The following is an 8,431-nucleotide window of genomic DNA, read 5'->3' as shown; positions in this document are numbered from 1 at the left end:
TTCTCTAAACTTTCACCACGCTGTTGTGGACCGTTTACCATTCTCAAACGTATAGGTCAATTGGCCTATAAGTTAGCTCTCCTAGAGCACTCACGAGTTCATCCTGTTTTTCATTTTAGCTGTTTACCAAAACAGCTAGGATAGAATGATAACGTCATTGACACATGTGTGTGAGTTGACCTTATCGAAACGCCAAGCATTCCTCATGAGCCCGAAAAGATTTTGGATTCTCATGAGCTTCGCATCAGACATCATGTCAGACAACAGGTGTTAGTAAAATGGCTAGATAGACCTGAAGAAGGTTCTACATGGGAGAATGTCTCCGCACTTAAGAAACATTTTCCTACTTCCGTTTTCGAGGACGAAAACGATTTTCCAAGGGGGGGGGGGTAATGTGAGGACATGGGTCCTATGGGCAAGGCCACTAGCACGGCCAAATAGTGTGTACGCTAGGCGGAGGCTATAAAATAGCACGATTGGGTGGAGACTAGCACACGCATTACCCTTTCAGTCAGCTTTGACAATCATTTTGGTCAACCGGTTGCTGCCCGCTCAGTTTGGATGGATACTTCCACCAATGCTTATAAAAAAGAAGCTAGCCATGCAAGCTAGGCTTATGCTCGTTTGGCTTCAGTGGGAGGGTCCCTAATAGGTTTGAACTAATTTGATGGATCCAAGGACCTCAAATTCTAGGTCATGGGAGGAGCCATTGAAAGCACCACTTAACTAGCCAAGAGCTTCTGCTTGGTGAGATTCAAGGAGGGACCCGACATGTCTAAGATCCAGGATAAAGGCCCCCTCACATTTAACAAGACCACTGTGTGTGTGTGCTGCCATGGGAACCAGTTTTTGACTTAGTGGAATCCCTCCAGGGGTTCATCCGGTCTGGGTCAAAAGAGTTTGTGTGTCTGCCTATCTGGCTCTAGGATAACATCAGGTTACTTGCCAGTCATCTAGGCACCCCTTGTTTGTTTCTAATAGAAGGGGACTTTGGAGGACCTCTAACCGAATTTGTATAGGCTAGAACATCTCTAAGTCACCACAAAAGTGCATGGTCATCAATGTGGGAGTTGGGCTTCTCACTATTTCACTCAATTTTGGGACGTACTTTGGGACACGCTATGAGTGTAACAAATTTGGGCACTTTGCCAAGGACTACCGCAAAGTAAATGGGAATACCAAGTCTACAATACAAGATGTCACTGCAGGGCGGCAACTATGTCCCATCAAAGGAAGGAGTTGTGAAAGAGAAGGAGAAATAAGTGAAGGATAACGTAGAGACATGAGTAGGGGAGGAAAAAGAGGTGATGATATGCGATAATGAAGCCACCTTGAATTTACAGGATAAGTTTGTGGCAAAGTGAGGCCTCACACTACAAATCCTCGATGGCCCAAGAAAGGACAATCCAATTGCTTTTCATGACTCTACTACACCTAAACTGCTGACAATAACAAATTTATCGGTTGTACAAGTTCGAGGACTGAAGAGGATCAAAAGGGTGAAGGCACTGGCAAGAGAATCCATCACATTGAAGGATATCAAAGCCTTGAAAGGGAAAGTCTCCTCTCCCTCCCTTTCTCATCTAAAGGGAGGGACTAGTGTCCTACCGCTCCACAATCCCTTTGAAGAGCTTTAGGTGAAGGAGCCCCTAATTGTATGGAGAGCCTCCTAACTCTCCTAGTTTTAGGGATGCAAAAATGGGGTAGGATCGGGGGATGTGGATGAATTTTTCCCTCTCTCCTAATGATGTAAGATCTAGCTATCCAATCTTGGAACATTAAAGGATTGAAGACTTGAAAGAAGCATGCCCTCTTCTGGGAGGAAGTTAGAAAATATAAGGATGTCAATTGCTGGGCCATCCAAGAACATCATCTGGACGCTCGCAACAAAAGAAAACAAGCATTGGGGAAGAAGTTGGTGTTCTATGGAGAGGGAGATGGTGGATTCAATGGCTTCCTCTCAATTGTGGATAGGGATCTTGAACCAAAGGTGGTATTCAATCATCCCTCTCCAAGGGATCTGTGTATAAGGCTTAAATGGACTCAACATGTTGTCACCATCACCAATGTGTATGGACCCTGTACATCGAGGGATAGGACCAAACTATGGGAGCACTTGGAAGGTATCTAGGTTGAAGGAGAATGGCTCTTGGTAGGTTATTTTAATATGGTGGAGAAAATAAGGGACAAAAATGGCACATCAAACATGTTAGCTGTATCTGAACAATCCAAATGGCTAAGCCTCTATGAGAAGTGGGCATTGGTGGACATGTGGGAGATAGGCCCATGGGGCAGCATGCAGATGTTTACATACACTAGCTTGCAATACGCCCGCATACGACTTTCCTATTGGACCGCTGCTACTATTCTCATCAGGCTGATTGGCTTCCTTCTTGGATGGAAATGAAGGTGATAACTTCACAGTGCCTTTCAGATCACCTTCCTCTAAGCATATAATTGAAAAAATCCAAAGGAGCGGATCATTGCCCTCAAGGGTCTAAAAAGTTACTCTCAATAGGGAACCACCTAGTCAAAGTACCTCTCTTCAAAAGCCTGATCCTCAAAACTCTAAGAAAGCTTCAGAAAGATGAAGACTTAGGAAGCCCAAGGGCCTGAGATATTTTTTCCAAGGGTATTCAGAAAGCCATCAAACCTACAGGTCCTTGAAAAAAGAGAAAACAAGAGGAAGGCATCACTGAGCTCACTGACCAAGTTAAGATCTTGACCATCGAAAAATGGGAAGGCTCTGCTTCATAGGTGGAACATAAGTAAATGGCTAGAAGTTAAAGTAGAATCAACCAATCTCCAACTAGAGAAGGTGAGGAAGAGTAGAATCCTTTCTAGAGAAGCCTTCTTCCAGCCAGAGAAGACCAACTGTACACACTTCTGTACGGCCCTCACAGTCAAAGAATTTGGGGCCTAGTTCACAAGCTCACAAATGAGAATGGAAATGATACTAAAAATCTTGATAAAATGGTTTTCTTAATGCTCAACCACCTACCAAAAAATCATAGTCCAACCCAAGGCTCATTCCCCTGCGATAGATGATGCTTGATCAACTCTCCTTGGGAGAATCAAAAGAATGGTATCCCATTTTGAAGCCAACCTTTCGGAGAAAGCATTCATCAAGGATGAATGATCCCTGGCACTCCATGCTCTGGGCAAAGAAAGATCTCCCGGTTGGGATGGTTTGGCTATTGAGTTTGTCATGGAATTTTGGGAGGGTCTTAAGTATCCCGTCATGAGATTGACAAATTAAGCCCTGGGTGATGGGGTCATGTAACTAAGCATCAAAAGAGGCCTCATTAAGTCTATCACCAAGCAAGTCTGCTAATCCCATAACGATGATGCCAATAGCTTATAGAATTATCACAAAAATTGTATCCCTCAGGCTCTCCCCCCTCCTCGACAAAGTCCTCACCCCCCACCAGCATGGATTCATCAAGGGGAGATCTATCTATGATAACATTTTGGCAACAATGGTTGGCATTGACTATGCCACTTTCACTAAACAAGAGTGTATCTTGCTTCAATTGGATCTTGATATAGCCTACAATAGGATAACATGGTCTTTCATTGAAGATGTCATGAAGTCAATAGGCATTGGCCACGAATGTGCCGCATGGTCAACACCCTGGTGTCGGTAGCCAATCGGAGCTTCTGTTCAATGATAGAATTGTGGGTGATTTTGAGGTGGAAAGATCAATAAAATAGGGGTTCCCTCTTGCCCCTTTGATGTTCACCATAGGATCCCACCCTCTGGTTACATTACTAGAGGACATTGCTACTAAAGGTGAGATTCAAGGATTGGCTTTGCCTAATAATGACCAACTTCTGGCTAAGGTTTTTGCGGATGACTCCCTGCTCTTTTTCAAGACCTGCCCTGAGGTTATCAAAGGGCTCTAGAAATTGTGCCAACATTTTTCCTATCCTTCATTAGAAAGAGGATGGGCTTATGATGTGATTAACAATTTGACAAATAGGTGCACGCCATGTGTGCAAGAATGGTGGGTGTGTAAGAGATGTGTAAGAGTGGTCAAAGGATGCACTTTTCCCCCCAAAAAGGAGGTGGAAAATTTTATGATTTTCGGCCTTCCATAACTCCCACATATGATCTTCGATTTGAGTGGAGATCATAGATCTGCAGTCTAGCATCGAGCTTTTTCCATAGATATGCTACATGATGGTTTTACCTGTTAGATTTTAAATTCCATTTTGGGGGAAAATTTTGAACTCAAATAAACTAGCCGTTTTGACTTTTTGAATTCAAAAGCTGTCCTTTGATTACTTTCTTAATACCAAAGGTTTGACTTCCTTAAACTGCCAAATAAATAGGCCCTCCTAGAGCCCATTCTCTTCCTAATGTAGGATCAAAGTGCAGTAATGAAAAATCTAGGTTGATCTCTCTATTCGAGAATGCTTGGGTGAAGGTCTTCTTATGGAAGGTTTTATGGGGAGCATTCCAACTCGTGTGAAGGTCCCTGCCAAGGGAATTGGTCCAGATAGATGCTTGCAATGTAGAATGTCTTGGGAAGACCTCTCACTTGTTCAAGGAGTGTTTGTTGATCTGTGCTCTTGCAGGCAAGATTTGCAAATGGATTCAAAAAACTTGGAAAATAGGATTCTTAAAAAATGATCTCTTCTTGGGAGGGAAGACATTCAAGAGTAAGACACTGCTCATTGCTACACAAATTGTGAGGTTTTGCTACTTCAAACACATTTGGAAGAAAAGGAACTGTCAGATCTTTGAGAAATCCTTGGAGGTAGAAAAGTTCACGGAGATAATCCAAGAAAGCAAGCTAACGATTATCAGCATTGAAAAGCAAAGAAAATCTAAGGAGTGGAACAAGTCCCTAGGCACCATTCTAGCGGACATGCAAAGGTGAAAATATAGGCTCATGGAGGAATCTCAAAGATCGAGCGAGATTCTCCAAGCAATCCATAAAACGAGCGAGATAGGGCAAGGCACATATACAAAACAAAATTCAAACATGATTTCTTAGGTGACTTCAAGCACAACAACAAAAAAACTAATTGAAGATTGCACCTATTTTTTATGGTAAATCAACCAAAAATTTTTGACCGACAAAACCCTTTGAACAAGGTTTGGGTAGACTATTTTCTTTGATGGACTAGAACACTTGGAACCATTATAATGGCATGTTGATATTCGTCTCCAATTTCAGCCCCCCAATCGAAGGATTAAACCACAAGATTTTCACTAAAAAGGTAAGGTTGTTGCCACTAAACTAATCTCATGAATAAGGAGAGTTTGGGAGCTCTTCACTTCTTCTTCTTCTCCTCTCTCTCACTCTACATCAAGTTATTATGGGTTGACGTACAATACCATGCTATGCCTTTTCAAGTTACTCTAGAGAAAACTGTGGGAACTTGAAAATAATTCTATTAATGAGGTCATTCTTTTGAGAACTCCACATCATGGCACATAAAGTTTGTGTCAAACTATCATATGAAGCCTACCATCAAGGGGGTAGGAAAGTTAGTGGTGCCGCCAAAGATGGTGGTGACTTGTCAAGGGAGGTGGTAATGGTGGGGGATTATAAGGAGTGCTTTGATAAAAGAGTATTCAAGGTGGATAAATTTATGAACACTTTCTTAGGACGACTTCTCCCCATGCAAGTTCTCTTTCACCCAACCATGTTGATAAACAAAAGAAACCTAGGTTTAGTATATTTCCATCTATAAATTCTGAGATTTATCTTCAAAATTCAAAGTAGAAGGTGAGAAAACCTACAAATTTTTGAGGAATTTAGTAGAAAAACCTTCTCTTAAATTTTCCATGTTTATATGAGCATTGCTCTAAGTTCGCAGACTGCTTGGGATTCCTAGTCTACTGACTTGTCCATCATGCCTTGACCCAGATTACTAACCCAATGTGCGACGCCCTTACGTTGAAAGGATTTTTTGGAAACTTATAACTCTAACCATATTAATGGAGAGAGGCGTCTCTCAAAACTGCCACATGGCAACATGAATGGGCTTGTGTCTATGATTCTCTCTATTTTCTTCAGGAGCGTGTAGAGATACCAAACGTTGACTTGATCTTAGCTTGCCCTCGATGAGATTGACACCCTCCTCCTCAGTTCACCCCATGGACCTCCATATCTGTGCTACGTGAGAATGGATAGGGATCATCTCTCTCTCTCTCTCTCTCTCTCTCTCTCTCTCTCTCTCTCTCTCTCTCTCTCTCTCTCTCTCTCTCTCTCTCTCTCCCCTTCCTTTTAATGGGGTGTAGTCATTTCCATTCGGCATGGAAGGAAATAGCAACGAAGAGGAAAGCAAAGGAAGAATATCTGGCAGGGAAAGGATAGTCTCTCTCTCTCTCTCTCTCTCTCTCCCCTTCCTTTTAATGTGGTGTAGTCATTGCCATTCGGCATGGAAGGAAATAGCAACGAAGAGGAAACCAAAGGAAGAATCTTTGGAAGGGAAAGGATAGTCTCTCTCTCTCTCTCTCTCTCTCTCTCTCGCTCCCCTTCCTTTTAATGGGGTGTAGTCATTGCCATTCAGCATGGAAGGAAATAGCAACGAAGAGGAAAGCAAAGGAAGAATCTCTGGCAGGGAAAGGATAGTCTCTCTCTCTCTCTCTCTCTCTCTCTCTCTCTCTCTTGAGAATTGTCTTCTACTTACTGTCTCATCGTGCTACCCAGTCGGGAAGACCTCCAACATCTGCCTCTTAAGATGTGTCACAATTGCCTCACACAAAGCTGGGTGCGGACACATGTGCATGAGCGATGCCAACACACCCTTAAAACAATTTGTGGGCATATCCTCAAGCAGCATGTTGCATGCATACCTCTCCAACCATGCAGACATGTGGCTGACCAAAATCATCGTAAACTCCTTACTTCCATTCTCTTTGTCACTATCTAGCTGTATATCCTCCTTCTACTCTCGCTGCAGCTGCTGCTCTATGAAAATCACATTGGACCAGGATACCAAATTTTCAGAATTCCCTGACACATCATGCACTATACTGATGTACGTCCGCGATGGAAGAATTTGACACATAATCCTTTGCACATGGACAATATCAAGGTAAGGACATATAGTCCTCAAGACGTGTGACCTTGAAGAGTCTCCATGGAAGTCAAAATACATGGGAGTTTTGGTCAAATACTAATGAGTTCCTGGCCTACCATATAAAGGAATAAAATAGATTGGTAGCTCTAGTTTCGGTCGCACATGTGTGCACCTACGCCTGCAATATCATGACCAAACAAGATAAGTTTTCGAGCAACGTCAGCACCGTTCTTACGTTCGTCATTCAGCAGAGTAGCCACGCTGCAATGTCGGTGTTGGGATGTGCTGGAGATGAGCAGCGATGCATAATAAATAACAATACAGGCTAGCTAACTAGGTAGGCACTCCAAGATCGAAGGTGTTGAACGTTACTGCTCGTCTCTGGGTCATGAACTTGGTAGTGCTAACTACTATGTGCGACCTGTAATTGTGGACAACACCCGTCGCTCCTTTCACATGACAATGGACACAGCCGCCGCAGACCTTACGTGCTTGCAATGCCAGTCCTGCCACCCGTGCTTGGAGCAGTTGGATCAGCCCATCTTCGACCCCGAGTGGTGGACTCCACAAGTCTTTCCATAATCAGAGGTGACTCCCCTCTCTGCAATCTCCTGGGCGCCGCCTCCAATTAAATGTCGAGGCCGGACAACTCCATCTGCACCTACCTCAAAGTGTAGCAGGATGGCGGCATGCCCGTCGGCAAGCTCATCTCTGGCAGTCGCGCTGCTTGACTTCTTGTTCGGTGCCATCGGAGCTGTTGTGACCAAGATGACGGCTTTGAGGCCATGGCCAGAATCATGGGTCTGAGCAGCGGCCCCCTCGCCTTTCCATTACAGCTGCATCGTAGAGCACTGCCCAACACCTTCTCCTACTGCCTTCCCTGCATCTAACTCGTCGGACTCTTCCATGCTCACGTTCACCACCGTCGACAGTCATATCGCACCCAACACCATCTTCACTCCGCTCATCGTCAACCCTTGGAATCCAATCTACTACAATTGATGAGAACAAGATGATACACTCCCCTTCTGTAAACGCATGGATAGCCACCATCGAGGAGTCCATACTCATTGGCGGGCAATGGAAAGGGGGCAAACTAGGGGGGCTGCACGCTGTGGGTGATGGCAACAGCTTGCACACACACACACACACACACACACACACACACACACACACACGCACGCACACTATTGTCATTGGTGAGGCCATTCCATTGCTTGCATCCAACCTACACACACTGGCACAGGCGGCAGGCCAGCTCTTAATTATAAGCCGTGGATGGTAACCATCTCGGCGCCTCTAGGATGAGGGCTTGCAGATCAACAAAGTCACCAAGGTTAAAGCTGCCCACAAGGAGTAGACACACAAAGCAGACCATCCCCACGTCAAC

General features: G+C 44.2%; 1 pseudogene; it reads right to left on the bottom strand.

Moving 5' to 3' along the window:
* Nucleotides 1-7,374: 7,374 nt before the first annotated feature.
* On the bottom strand, nt 7,375-8,094 carry LOC147451460 (uncharacterized; annotated as a pseudogene).
* Between the last annotated feature and the right edge of the window lie 337 nt (nt 8,095-8,431).

This window comes from Adiantum capillus-veneris, chromosome 9, assembly GCF_014529385.1.
Source record: "Adiantum capillus-veneris isolate H3 chromosome 9, ASM1452938v2, whole genome shotgun sequence".
Classification (NCBI taxonomy): Eukaryota; Viridiplantae; Streptophyta; class Polypodiopsida; order Polypodiales; family Pteridaceae; genus Adiantum; species Adiantum capillus-veneris.
The sequence above is the reverse complement of the archived record's forward strand: the minus strand, read 5'-3'. Positions and strand labels throughout refer to the sequence as shown.